This window comes from Hermetia illucens, chromosome 3 (assembly GCF_905115235.1).
Source record: "Hermetia illucens chromosome 3, iHerIll2.2.curated.20191125, whole genome shotgun sequence".
In the NCBI taxonomy this organism is placed as follows: Eukaryota; Metazoa; Arthropoda; class Insecta; order Diptera; family Stratiomyidae; genus Hermetia; species Hermetia illucens.
The window spans coordinates 55,740,985-55,756,012 of NC_051851.1; the positions used below are offsets into that span (position 1 = coordinate 55,740,985).

General features: G+C 42.8%; 1 protein-coding gene across 2 annotated transcripts in view; it reads right to left on the reverse strand.

The window, feature by feature from the left end:
• Positions 1-15,028, reverse strand: part of LOC119653115 — a 225,259-nt gene that overhangs the window by 176,423 nt on the left and 33,808 nt on the right. The window lies entirely within an intron of this gene.

Here is a 15,028-nt window from a genome sequence, read left to right on the forward strand (position 1 = left end):
TTTTTGGAAAAGTTGCCTGAGACCTTTTTGACGCTAGGAAAACATCATCTGCATAAAGCATTGTACAATCCGCTGAAAGTTGGATGTTCCGTATGACAGTGACCATATCAAAAACAAAAAGGAGTATAAGTGTACGCTTCCTTGATGAACACTAACAGAGACACGATGCGGTTTTCATGCACCCACCACACTTCAAATTTTACTTTTCGGACCGTGGTAGAGCAGTTTGACCCAGCGCACTAGTTTTTCAGGCACTACGTGTTGTCGTAAAGCATACCCGATGAGTTTGCCACACGGTCAAATGCCATGTTCAGAAATGAGATGGAAAGAGGGCAACGATTCTTACAATGTTTCTCCATGAGTGACCGATTGAAGAGAATCGAATATTGTCGCAGCATTCGAAATAAGCCATCTCTTTGTTAGTTTACTGGACGGATCATGCTTCAATATTTTTAAACGAAGTTATCCTTTGTAGGGATCTATATCAGATCAAAGGCCCATTTCCCTGGATTCCTCGGGAATGTTGCTCAAAAGACTGCGACAGTGTTGCATTCTTATCATCTGGAATATCCTTTTAATAACAGTCAATATCACGAATTTATGTTTTCACCATGAAAGTAGGGTTCCTTCTAAGTCACTATGCAATTTAGGCCCCGTATACAGCTTATCGTTGAGATTGAAGCTTCTCGTGTTTATTTCAGAGGTAGACTTCGACAGCAGAGCTTAGTTCTATTTTTGAGCCATGGCTACAGAAGACTTCTGTATATCCCGCCACGCATTACTCTGGGGTTTCCCAGTTCTCTCTACGTTTCAGGGTAACTTCATATCTTCTACAAAACAGATGTGTGGAGACCCAAGAATCAGAAGGCATCTTACAATGCTGTGTTGCTCGTCACGTCCATCGTTTCCCTATAAATCTAATGGAATTAGTCAACGAGTTGCTTTCGTTGCAGTGCTTTGACTAAATATATCCAGGATAATATCCAGACCCACAGGTCCTTGCAGTACGGCTAGACTACGGTGACCTTTGTCTCACCTTTGCCCAACAAACTGCGGATGCATAACCGAACATCGGCCTAATGATAGCAACATTACCACATGGGGACTCCGACCCGGCAGGCAAGGGCCCGCCTGCACAGTCAATAAGCTGCAAGAGCTCGTTTCAACTTTACCTCTACATGTTCGTTCCAAAGAAGCTTTTTATCTAGAATGACTCCCAAATATTTCACTTCTTCGGAGAGTTGAAGGGTTGCACCCTTCATCCCTGGGAAGTCCATCCATTATTATGGTCTTATTTTGACTACCTGAAAGTCCTTGGCTGAAGCACCAACTGGCTATCAGATCAACAGCACGTTGTATATTTCTACATACTGTTCGAAGATCCTGATTAATAGGAAGCAAGCAAGTGTATAGGCAGATTTGGCAGCTCTCATAGTAGTGAGTTGATCAGCACACTCCATAGAAGTGGCGACATTACACCTCCTTGGGAGCAGCTTTACGTTGCTTCTGCTGTCAGATAGTGATTCACACCCACTTAAGTAAAATGTCAACAACACCACGCGCTCTGGCGGCATCACAGAGTTTTTGAAAAGGCACACAGTCAAACGCCCCTTGAGGATCCACGCACACTTCATCGCGTGCTTATCCTTCAGAATTACATCCTCCGTCTTTAAAAACAAAGAATGAGGAGACTCACAAAACTTTCCACGCTGGCTTTGATTAAGTGGGTGCGACCGCCTTCTCACGAATGTTACGTTCAACCAATCTCTCCAGACCTTTCAGCAAGAACGAAGTGAAGCTGATCTGTCTGAAGGTCTTTGGATTTAGATTTTAACCAGGCTTCAGAATGGAGACTACCTGCTCCATACCTTCCTTTAGCATTGCTGAATAGATGACATCCATGTCTGGTGCCTTAAAATATTCAAAGGACAGTATGGCAACTTTCACATTTTCATAGGTAACAACCGCTTTCGCACTGTTCCAGTTCACCTTGCAACACTTGCGTATTAAATAGGTTGCAAGAACCGTCAATTCTTCCCCTACTACTTCTCTCACCCGTTCTGCCGGATGGTGTTTGATTTCAGTCATGAAAATATCATCAGGTTTTCTAGAGAATCCAACTTGGCCGACTCATCACTTTTAAGGGCACTGCACAACCTTGAAATCCAGTTCCCTTGTCCTCCTCCTTGAAAGCTCTCATCTCATTCCGCAGAGTATTCGTTTGTTTTCCATCTAACACCTTCATTAGTGTCCGGTTTGCATAGATTCGATCACTCGAACTGGCATCAAGTCAGTTCCGTTCACGTCTCAGGCTTCTCTTTCTTCCACCTGTTCCGTAAATGGTGTAGGAGAAGTTACTAGCGGGGGTTCCGCCTCTGTATGTACAATCGTCCGCGCGCAGCTCTATTGTGAGAAAGTGCACCGATGATGCTGCAATTTACTGTATATTGTGTTAGACAAAGACCATCATTGTTCTTCGCTCTCAGAATGGAGATGATGTTGAGGTTTCCTAATATAATTGGGTTTCAATCTATCTGTGAATAAGTGGAGCACCCCTGAGCACATTCACTCTCTTTTGTTCTAATTCGATTTGTCCTTCCCAGCATACATGAACTTTACCCTCCAGTGTCCGAGTCCGTGTCCGGGTTCTGTTCACCCAACATATGGATGACGTTCCCTGCTTTTCTTCGAGGGCGTGGTAACAAACTCCTCGACATGTTCCATCCTGCGCAGCTCAATATTCACAATAGTGAACTTGGGCCGACCACCAGAACTACCGGGATTACCTACCGGAGCCATTTTAAAGTAGCCTTATCAATGCACTCTAAATGGAGATGCCCATAGCGAAAACCTCGATTGTGAAATCGAGACTTCGTTCCAGGCTCCAGCATTTTTTCCATAGGCATTCCCGGATGATAAATTGTCCCTCTGACATTCTGGCATCCTTGGAGGAAACTCGCACAGCAGCAGAACTGAGGCTGCAACTTGTACATACGTCCTCTTCCTTCCCGCCTCCGAATCTGTATTCCTATGGAAGGGGCCAGCTTCATTGATATCTCTTTCGCTGGTTCGATCGCCGCTGGTACACCGGTCCTAATTCCCGCGGAAGCCGTGATTGTACTGAGCACGGGTACTGTACACAATAAAGCGTTGTCGACCACACATGTATCGGTCTTACGATTCTTGTGCGCATTACCGCTGACAGAAAAGTCTGGTGCGTATAGTATGGGTCTCACTGGGATTACCAGTTTATCCCCACCTTCCGCCGAAGATTCTGCTTCCTTCCGGCTGACTGCATTGGGCATTACCGCATCTAGTGGCACGGCCACGTCCAGGTACATATTCGCAAGGTGCTTTACCTTCCATCGCAATGTTTTCTTCCGCAGCTGGCGTGGGGCACGGCGTCCGGTTTGCTTAGGTGCATTTCTACACATGGCCGTTAATTCACAGCTTCCCTTTTTTCTTGATAGGCAGGATTCTGCCTATAGTTCTCCCTCGTTTGTAGCTGAAGTTCCCTTCTGCTTACCGATGAAATCTTTGTCAAATATTTCAGCCCACAGGTCGCTTATCTCAATTTGTGGTTTCGGTTGGAAAATGAATCATTTTGTCGTTTGCGTAGTCTACTAACACTTAATGTTTGTAGGAGGTCTTCAAAACTCAGTTTACAGCATAATATCTTTTAAGGTGGAATTTAAAAAAAATCCTTCCAAGGTTAGAAGGGTAAACCATGTCCGAGGCAGTATATATTGTAAGTAGTTACGCACATTTCCTACTGCTACTACAAATTGCTTCGTTAAAAACAATGTGGCATTTTATTTTCAAACGGATATACGGGAATACATACATACATATTTGACTAATTGACTAATTGATAATTCAATAATGTTCAACCATTGACATATGAACCTTGTCCCGTCCTTAGAAAGGAGCCAAAAGCTTTGCCTTGAACAAAAACAGTTGGACATGTCTCACTGTCAATATCGGGATTTGGAGACTGCTGATCCTCAAATTTCTAACTCTTTTAGTTGCCATGTATAATCAGCGAATAATTATGTCTGAATACCTAACCTCACTTGGAAATGACAGTATAATCCTTAGACTAACGATGAACCTGAACCATTCAGGCCGAAGTCAATCAGGAGAAAATGATTTTTTTTCCAGCTAGATTCAGATTTAGTACTGATTTGCTGAAGTTGGAAAAACATAACTAGTAACATCATCCTTGAACGCTCATCTCATCAAGCGATAAAGAGACATAGCTTTTGTAGATTGGTAGGTTCTCTTTCAAAGCAATATGGATATATACATAATTTTCCATGGATATATGCGCGGGGAAAGTAACTTACATCAATCCCTTAACTGTTGGCATGTTTTCTTCGGCAATTAAAAACCAAATATTAACGGTCATAAAAGCGAGGAGCGTATCCGAATTAATGATTTCAAATCCTGCCAAAAAAATCCTGCCTCGTTTAGGCGAGCTCTAAATTTTTAACTGCACAAAATAAACTTTTCATTACCTGGGTATGATAGGCGATGGTAGATTTCACGACCAAAAATCCTCCCTAAAATCCCCAGTAAACGTTTATTTTTGCTGTTGCTAGCTGTTTTTTTCCTAGGACACAATCCCACCTGGCTTCTGAAATTTCAGCAATTTGCTAAATACGTCCAAGCTTTTCGTCCTGCTGGAGTTTGTGTTGTTTTAATTAGAATGGATACTCATTTCATTTGATGCCGGTTTACACTAACAAGGGCAAAATGTTCCAGTTCATTTACCATGCAATTAACTCGAGCTATGAGGCAGATTAAAATAATGGTTACATAACACCCGGTCGTCGGCTTAGAAACCAGTAGTGGGTTGGGGACTTTTGTTAATTTTTGGTTTAGCTATAATTCATATATCATAATTAGTGTCCAAGGCAACTAGAATTGGTGGTTGCCTAACGTGTTGTTTCCAAGAAAATGAAGTTGTTTGCCTAGGGCGGGGTGTAATTTGGTTTTCTTATTTAATTATAGCACTGATAGCGCTTGATATAGGGTTTATGGAAAATACACAAATACACGCTCAAAGATGGGTACTTTCCGTTGCTATCTTCAGGTTCCGAGTATCTGATTCCATTTTATTGCAGAAATAATTACTCCAATGCTCATTACTGCTGAATGAATGTACGCACAGTGAGATTGGAATAAGTTCGGTGTGAGCTACCACTTGATTTCTATGTTAACTCGTTGAGAAGTTTAATTAAGTTTGTCGTTTGACTATAAATTTTCAAGTCAGATTGAATGAACTAAACCAGTGATTGGCTGACTTGAATCGTAATTTTGAGTGCAAGCTAGTTACAAAATGATAATAATAGTGATAGTTGTAATACGAGCTTATACCAGAAAACAGTTTCATTACTACTTTTTAAAGAGGCAAGGAAACTATCAACTACACAGCAACTACCGCAAAACCACAAAACCTTGGACAATTTACAGGTGAAAATGCTCGAAATATTCACAGGAGAGGTCCTTTTCTTTGGCTATTCGTTCACAGAATTCTCTGAAGCTCGTTTGTTTTCCTTCCCTCATCAGACATAGAAGACTCACCTGAAGTCCTCCAATTCTTGATCAAGCCGCTCATCAGAGTGTTGCCTAGAGTTATGTGAAGTACCTTTTGCCGGGTGCTGGTCACAAAAATTGCTGCGTCCCCTTTCCCGGACCTCATGGTAGACGTTGGCATTGCAGCTGAGAAGAAGTAGTAGCATCTTCCTCTGGCAGAACTTTGCCAGTCTAACAACTAATTCCGGCGGGATCCGGGTTTCTTCTCCTGGGAAGTGTCCTGATACCACGACTGCCTCTCAAGTTCTTCGCCCGGCTTCCAATAAGTCACAACTCGATATGTATCTTAAGTTTCTTTTGAAAATGATTCAGGCCCTTGGTTTTTATAAGAGGAATGCGCTACCTGCATATTACCTCCATGCAGACCGCGAATCCGCCCCCAGTACACCCAGAGTTCTTGAACCAGCACAATTCCAATTCTCGAAACTTGCTCAATTACTGCTGCTGAGCTCAATTACTGCTAATGCAACTTCTTAACTTTGGCCATAGGCTCCGTTAATGTTTGGAGTTCTTCTCCAATATCGGAGCATTACATCTCCTCCGACGTGGCACTTGCTTCCGTTTCGGTGCGCGATTTGAGCTCTAGAAGGTCTAGATCAAGGTCGTCTAGCTTCTCCTCATCTCTGGGCAACAGGTCCATTTCCTAGATTGATCCTGCCCTTTCAGCCTCTATGGCTTCGGCGATTCCTTCGGGGACCTCGGTAAGGTTACCACCCGATGTGTCCTCCGAAGAGTCCTTCCTTGGGTTTTCCCTGTGTACGAGCACAATCACACTGCCAAATATGTAATTTGTGAAGCAGTTACGACGTTTAATTGCCTCCAGGAATCGGTCGTCTACACTGATCGTGAGGAGTTTACCCTACTCCCTGCTTCTAAAAACTCTGCATACCCAGGATGGAGACCATGGAGATGGGGATCCATGGAAATCCATGTTTTGAATGAGGAGAAGGCGTAGAAGGTTTTCCGTGTCAACCGTTGCCGCTTGAGAAACTAGGATGTCGTGCGCCACTGAGGCCTATCTCTTGGCTCCATTGCTTGACCTCCCAACTTCTGCCATTTTGAGTGTAGTCACCTAGTTCTTAGTGTTACGGAGATGTGCCTCTGCCTGAGGAGTCAGTTTATGTGCGGTTCAAGGTCCCGGCCGTTTAGTTTTTTTTGTGTTTGTTTGTGTACTCATATGATTTCCACAAATATGGGTGTTAGGAGGCCCACCATGCCAGAGCCCGCTCTAGCACCGTAAGGTCAGGCTTGCTCACTGAGGCGATAGAATGTTCAAATCACAAAAGAATAGCTACGTCACAGTAAGCTAAATTAATACGTGCATTGACACCATGATCTAGTCATAAGCATTTTCGCACAAAGTAAATATTAACTATTACAAAAGAATATCAGTTCAAAAAAATGCGCTTGTGCCAGAATGAATGAATAGGTCATGAATACATGATATGTAAATTGTAAATTGCTTAGTTACAAGATTTTTGTATAAAAACAAACGAATAGCAATAAAGGGTTTGGGACGACAAGCAAAAGCGGAGCCGAAATCAGTGTGTTTTCTTTTATTTCTTTTTGCTTCTTTCGGTGTGCAATAATCTAAAGATTATTGTACTTACCCCGTCAGTCCATCAACAATTTCAGGATTGTTGTTAGAGATAGCAATTTAAGGATTGCTATCCGCCCGTTTCAACACAGAATAAGTTTAACAATGACTGGTTCCACAACCGAACCGAGCTTATTTCTCCATTAGATATGATAGATATGAGATTATTTCTTCCGTTAGGGTAGAAAAAATCCACACACCTAATTGACTAAAAAGGTTGATCATCCCCAACTACCTAGACAAAGATTTCCGTGGATTGCAAGGAGAAGAAAAGTCATGTGCTGATGTTCATACCTTACTAACATTAAAAGCTGCTCCCGGGGTATGTGCAATCTTGCAAAACTAACCAAACTTCCCAGGAACCAGATTTTGGAAATGTTCAGATTCTGAGTGGTGGACAACAATATTTTTGGTTTCCACCCCAGATGGTTGGATTGTCCCTAGTCAGTCTGCTTGGACCCGTCGTGGCAAATATTGTATTGTAAAGAGTGCTAAAAAATTAGGGGTAGTAGTATATATGAATGATCTATACTTCATCCATCCGAAGACAAAGGTGGATTATTGCTTCGAGAAATTTAATTCTTACAACTAGAAATTGCAGTTAACTGTCGAAAACAAATCCAACACCAAAGTACCGTATTTGAACGTAGCCATAAGGGACAAAAAGTTCACTAATCTAAATTTGTATCAAATTGCAAATTTATCCGGTCCTTCCACTCCAAAAAAGAGTAGCTGAATGTTCCATCCACCCATAGGATTTTGGTGTTAGCGAAGGTGAATTTCAAGACGGCAGCAAGGTTAAATATTTCCGCCGTGTTATACATTAGTTTGCTGTTCTGAAGCCCAGATAAAATATACTATCCGCAGTAAAAAGGCGTCATCAGGGAAAGTCCTATCTGATAACATCCCTTCGTCACGGGGTCCAAAGCAATCGACCTAATCCTTCAGGTTGGGGTTTCGGAGTTATTGACTTAACCGGTCAACTATCAAACAAGTCGGGAAACCGGAAGCTGGACACTTCAGGTATGAAAGGTTCTGTATATTTCTTATATAAAGACATTTGAGTGTGCATTTGTCCCAGTAGTACATTAGGTCCCATTAGTACATTAGGTGAGAGTATCCACTTTCGGGTGGTATTGACTTTTATAGTCTTGAATTTGCAAGGAAACGACTACTTTGACCGTGGTAATAGGGTGAACTTAAGGGGGTTTTGCAGCCAATTACAGAAAGTCATAGCAACATACTATTATTAACTTTATTCGAAAGGATATCGGTATGGAAGGTATTTCGAAGCCTCGGTATCACACAGTGACACCCTGTTCATTTTTATCAGATTTTTCGGTTGGATAGTTTCTGAGAATGAGCCCGTCAAAGAAACGATTGCTTTCAATCCCCCGCACTCCACACCTTTCCGACAAATGTCAAAACTAAGACCAGCTTCGGAAAGTACTAACCGAAACCTTTCATTTAATACCGCACATGACTATATTTGGTGAAAAAAATATACACACGCTGTTTGCATGTATGGGGACTGCGTCTTAAATTCAGCTTAAAAGGATGTAACTCACTGTATGCCCCCACCCCACCTTTCCACCAAATTTGGTGTCAATCCTAATAATCCGAGAAAAAAGCGTGTGATGGACAGACAGACAGACAGTGTGAACGGCCGTGCGAGCAAGGTGCAAACTGAGAATGCCGCGGAAGCTTACAACCATAATTGATAGTGACTCAATCCTAGCTAAACCAAACATTGGTAAAAAGGAAGAATTGTAAATAACGCTAGTGAAAATAATTGTGGACGTGAAATCATTTACTTACAAAGAACACTTATTTAAAAAACAAAACTTTCCATTTCATTCCCTTTGTCCTGTAAATTTTTTACTTAGTGAACTCTGAATTACAATCAGCGGCTTTTTTCATTAGCGATATCGGTGACTACAAACTACGAGCTATAACAACTGATAAAGAAAAGGGCGGGGGAGGGCGGGTGTGTTGAGTATAGCTCAGAGCTGGAGTATCTGCCTCAGGCGCTTGGGACGGGAGTTCGATTCCCACCCGGAAGAAAACTTTTCTATTTTTATTTCGTTTTTTCAAATATCAAAAAAAAGGTTGTCTTGTTATTATTATCAACGATTTTAGCTACGAGTTACAGTAGCCCTATAGAGAAGCGCTGCCCAGTCCTGACTACAACTATCGCGTCCCCTTGCGAACAGTCGCTACCGGGATCAAGGCTGAGAGAAAGTGGAATTTGAAGTGGAGTTTATGTAGCGCAATTCAAATAAAGTGTTCAAAGACTATAAACCTCAGAACAGAAGAGGATGAAGTAAACGAAGCATTGCAGAACGCGAAACACAACGCTACTCCAACATTGAAGCAAAATATGACATCCGATGAGTCTTTCTTGTATATTGACAGCTTCACCAAAAATTCGCCGATGACTAATAACGAAGATCCATTCAAAAGAAGCACGAGAATAGTAAGATCACCACCAAGAATCGGTAGAGAATCAAACCAAAGAAAGAGTTCCATTTCCAGCGTAGCAAATGGCACAGGAGAAACCGATACCAGCAAAAAAGAAATAACCTGGGCAACATTCTACATAGCCAACAACAGCGCGAGTTCAACGAAAATATATGAGTTCATCAGGCTGGGTTTACTAATTAAACAGCTGATGGAATACGTCAGCCCAAGGAACAATGTATACCACGCCGTTAAAAATCAGGTGCGGGCCATACAGACTTCTTATAACAAAGCCCGTGAAGAACTCGGCAATGGTTACCTAACACTGCTAAAAGAGACCATGACAGATAGAGCAACACAAACATCCCGAGCGATTCTGCTCCACAGAAACGATCTGGCCGAAATCCAGTTTCGAAAAATTGTTTCACAGCCAAAATATGAAACATGAAAGTGTGTCAGGGAACCCGTTGACGATTCAACCATACACCAACCGGCACAAAAGAAAAAAGGAAGGATCCCCGCCAAAATATCTAACACTGTTGAAGTAAAAGAAACCAACAGCCAAAGGGATCCAAGCCAAAGCTGGACTTTGGAAGGACAAGGAAGGAACCGTCAAGAAACGCTGGTAATAACAACAAAAGAGGGTATGTCCCATGCTAATATTTTACGAAGGGTTAAGGCTGATCCTATGCTGAAGGAGCTTATTGACAATGTAACATGAACTAGGCGAACACAAAAAGGAGGATTGCTATTCGAACTATCAAAGAAAAAGAAAGATTATGCTAACCTACAACGGAATATAGAGGCTTCACTCGGCGAGCAAGCGACCGTCCGTCCGACCGAAAGTCAGCCAATGATTTCGATAGAATGTAAAGATCTTGACGAGGCTGCTACCTAGGAAAAAAATTGTGCAGCGCTCAAACACCAATTGAATATGGAGGCCGTGCAGGAAACGGACATCAAGAGCCTAAGCAGATAGCGACTCTAACTATTGTCTACGACCTCAGCTACAAAAGCACTACCTGAGGGTAAAATCCGCATTGGTTGAGTTGTGTGCAGGTTATGCTAGCAAATTCCACTTAAGTTAAAACACTGCCTCGAATTCGGACATATGGCGAAGGGTGGCATTAGCACCATTGATAGCTAAATTTTGTCGAAGATGTGGAGAGGAAAATCATTTGGCGAAAGGCTGCAGTGAAAACCTTCACTGCCTTCTATGCAGGGAAACCAAAAATCGCGATTGTAATCACATAACAGGTAGCACCAGATGTCCAGCTTAAAGAATAGCTTTAAGGGCCTTACGTTTACGTCATTCAGTCATCCAGCTGAATCTAAATCACTGCCAAGTCGCCCAGGATCAGCTAGTACAGAAAGGGTATGAAGAGGAAATCGATGTTGCTATTGTCTGCGATCCTCCATCACGGCATACATAAGTGGAAAGGCTATGGTGTTGGCCTGCGGAAATCGAGCTTTATAGCAAGCAATAAAGCACCGCGACACGATTTTGTTAGGATCGATAAACTCTACATACACCGCCGCTATGCTGCCCTAAGTATGACAATACCAGAGTATTGCAAGATGCTAGATAGACTGGCGAGGGACGCCAAAGATCGCAACCCCAAAATTATTGCTGGGGACTTCAACGCTTGGCAACGAAGTGGGGAAGCCAGAAAACAAATGAAAGGAGAAGAATCCTACTCGAGGATCTCTCCAACCTAAACGTTACCCTGGCTAACATCGGAAGCGTAACACCTTTAGGCTTGGAGAGCTAGCCTCCTTTGTAAATCTTACTTTTGTAAATGATTCGCTCGTCAAGCATCTACACTGATATGTTAGTGAAGAATACATGCATAGCAACCACCAGGCAATATATATTACTGTTGATAAGGGACCCAGAATAATAAATTCTCACCTGAAGGAACCAGAAACAGGTTGGTCATCAAGAGCATTTGATGAGGATGCATTTCTGGAGGTATTGCAATGGAACACCGAGTTTACAGGAACGACCATAGAAAAAGCATCCCAGCTGCCCCAACAGATATACCAAGCATGTGACGCTTCCATGCACACACGTTTACACTCTTGGAAACGCAACCATAACTACTGGGGGGACCGCTGAAATAACTAAGTGCCGTACGGACTGCTTGAAGGCCAGAAGACGGAACCAACGCCGGAGAAACATGCTAGAGTATGAACAATGGTACCTCGAATATAAACTAGCACGAAAAAAGTTGCAGTGAGATACCCCGAAAAGTAAAAATTATTGCTTCAAGCGACCCTGTGATGAGGCAGACTCAGATCCATGAGGTGGAGCGTACAAGTCCGTTATGTTGGCAATAAAAGGTAAAAAGTCCCCCAGTTACATGGGTATTTACAGCCTGCCTAAAAGAAGGGTCCTTCCCCTCAGAGTGGAAAATAAATTGATCCCGAAGACAGGTAAGCCGATAGGTGAACCAACATCCTATAGACCTATCTGTCTTCTGAATACAACAGGCAAGGTCCTCGAATGGGTAATCTACAGGGCGCGGCAGCATAACTTCCTTTTTTCAAAACTCAATAAAAACTATTGCATGCATCGGAAAATATTTATTTATTTTTTATAATGTAGGTACATGTCTAAAGTTTCTATTTACATTGTTTTGAAGATCAAATCTGTTAGGTGACGTCCCCCATTCTCCATACATTGCGTAAACCGATTTCTGGCGTTTGTCATGACTCTTGTTAGCATTGCAGGTGTTATGTTGGCAATTTTTTCTTGGATGTTGGTCTTCAAATCTTGTAGGGTTCTTAGACGGTTCACATAAACACGGGATTTCAAAAACCCCATAGAAAAAAATCACAAGGGGACAGATCGGGTGAGCGTGCCGGTCATTCCAAATCGCCTCTAATTGATATAAGGCGCTCTGGAAAGTGATCCCTCAAAACAGCCATCGATGCTCTTGAAGTGTACTGTTGCATCGTCTTGTTGGAACCAAGTGCCCCCCAAATCCAAATTTTCTAGCCGTGGGAAAAAAAATTCTGTAGCATATTTACATACCGGTCCGAATTCACTGTCACTGTAACCTCATTTCTTTCAAAAAAACAGGGACCAATAATTCCAGCTGAGGAAATTGCACACCACACTGTGACTTTGGGTGAATGCAAAGGCTTTTGATGCAATTCTCGAGGGTTGGTGTCAGCCCAGTAGCGCATGCTTTGTTTGTTAATCGACCCACAAAAATCATCGCTAAAAAAAACAATAGCACCCTCGGGAACGACATCAAGAAGAAGCTCACACGCGTTCATCCGAGAATTGAAGTCACGTTCTGAAAGTTCCTGCACTATCGTCATCTTATAGGGATGAAAATGAAGATCATCACGAAGAATTCTTCTCACAGAACGATCGGATAGTCCAAGGGCAGATGCGTGTTTGCGCGCAGAACAGCCGTGGCGATCGCAACATTGACGCTCTCACTGCTTCAATGTTCTCAGGTGATCTAACGGGCCGAGGGACTCCAGTTCTTCCTTTTGTCGCACTTGCAGTTTGTCTGAATGTAGTGGCCCATGTAACAATTGATTTGCGGTCTGGAACGGGAGCCAACGGGGCTAAATTAAAGCGATTCCGAAATGCACGCTGTGTTGCAATAACCGAACATCCGCTTGAAAAGTAAACCTCAACGGCAAAGGCACGCTCCTCACTATTCCAACGCATGATGGCGACTGAACCATGTCGGGACAAAACTTTACAGTATCCCCTCTTGAACGAGACCACTAACGCTCCGCTATGACATCAACTAACTGAGTGGAGCGCATTTTAAAAAAGGAAGCTATGCAGCCGCACCCTGTATAACGGGCTATATCCATTAATTGATAGTGACGGTTATTTACCGAATAGGCAGTTTGGCTTCCGGAAGGCTCGGTCAGCGGTTGATGCTACCAAACTGGTTTCTTACCTAGCCAGCAAAGCCAACGAAGGGAAATGCTGTGCACTAGTGACTCTTGACATCAAGAACGCATTCAATTCTTCCAGATTGAACCATATAATCGAAACGCTCATCGCGGCACAAACACCAAAATACATATTAAATATAATCTTCGGTTACTTCCGACAGCGGAAGCTACTTTATGATATGGACGAAGGGTCTGCGTTCTGGGCCCTCTGCTATGGAACTTAATGTATAATGGCGTTTAACGGCTTTCAGTAGTTAAACAAGCCGTTATCGTCGGATTCGCAGATGACGCTGCAGTGGTTTTACAAAAACCTTAAAAACCAAACATTATGTACAGAGACAGGATGAGCAGCCTCGGCCAGGGTTGACGTTGGAAACAACCACCCAAATGATTGAATGACTACGCTCTTAAATCTAATGTTAGATCACTAAAATAAATCTATTACTGTCAAGGGCCTATCCCCAAGGCTAGCAGGCACAAGATCAAGTCTCTAGGAGTTCAGGAAACGAATTGGATTGGTTACGATATAACTGAGTTGAGGGCAACCATAATCTTCAAAAGTCAGAAAGTATCAGGGAAACGTAAATTTGGAGTCAATATCGTGGACAGGGACTTTAAAGCAAATGTTATTGACTTCAAAACTATTCACGAAGGATAGTGTGCATTTCGGGTTAAATAAAAGGTTTTTTAATATAAGACTTGTCAAGATACACGCCCCAACTAAAGAGAAAGATGACGAAATCAAAGAGCAATTTTACTTTCGCCTAGGAAGACTATACGATTCATTGCTTCCGAATAACATCAAGATATTGCTCGGTAATGCCCCCGCTCAAGTTGGAAACGACGGGATGCATCGAGGTAGGACCAGGGAGGGGTGGCACAGTCTCCACGATATGTCAAATGACAGTGGCAAATGGGATGACATTGCAGGTAGCAGAAATTTAATTACAAAATTAACATGCTTGCCACAAAAGGACATGGGCGTCTCCAGAGATTCACATTAGTTGCCCGTGCTCGACTTCCTATTGCCTTTCTTCCCGTAGATTGGTACCACTACGGTTAGGTGTGACTTGTTCGGTTATGACCGATTGCAGCCAACCCGTTTGGGTTTTACCGTTTCAAGATACTTGAGGAGGGCGATTAAGCCGAAAGCTGCAATACGATTCATATGAATTATCTGGTGCCATGGAGATGGAGATGATCGTCCGAAAGCATACGGTTCAGGGGAATTCTTGGAAATGTGCTCTAAGCCCGGTTATTTGCGGTTAACACCCTTGTGGGAGTTTCATGTCGGTTATGGTGGTGCCCATATGGCGAGCAGGGCTCCCTGTGGGCTCTCCATTCTCCTTAGTTGTGGCAGAGGTATTAAATAGGCCTCATATCCACTAGTGTGAATGCTGAGCCTGAATTCAGTATAAACCAGTACCCTGGTGCTCTGATTAT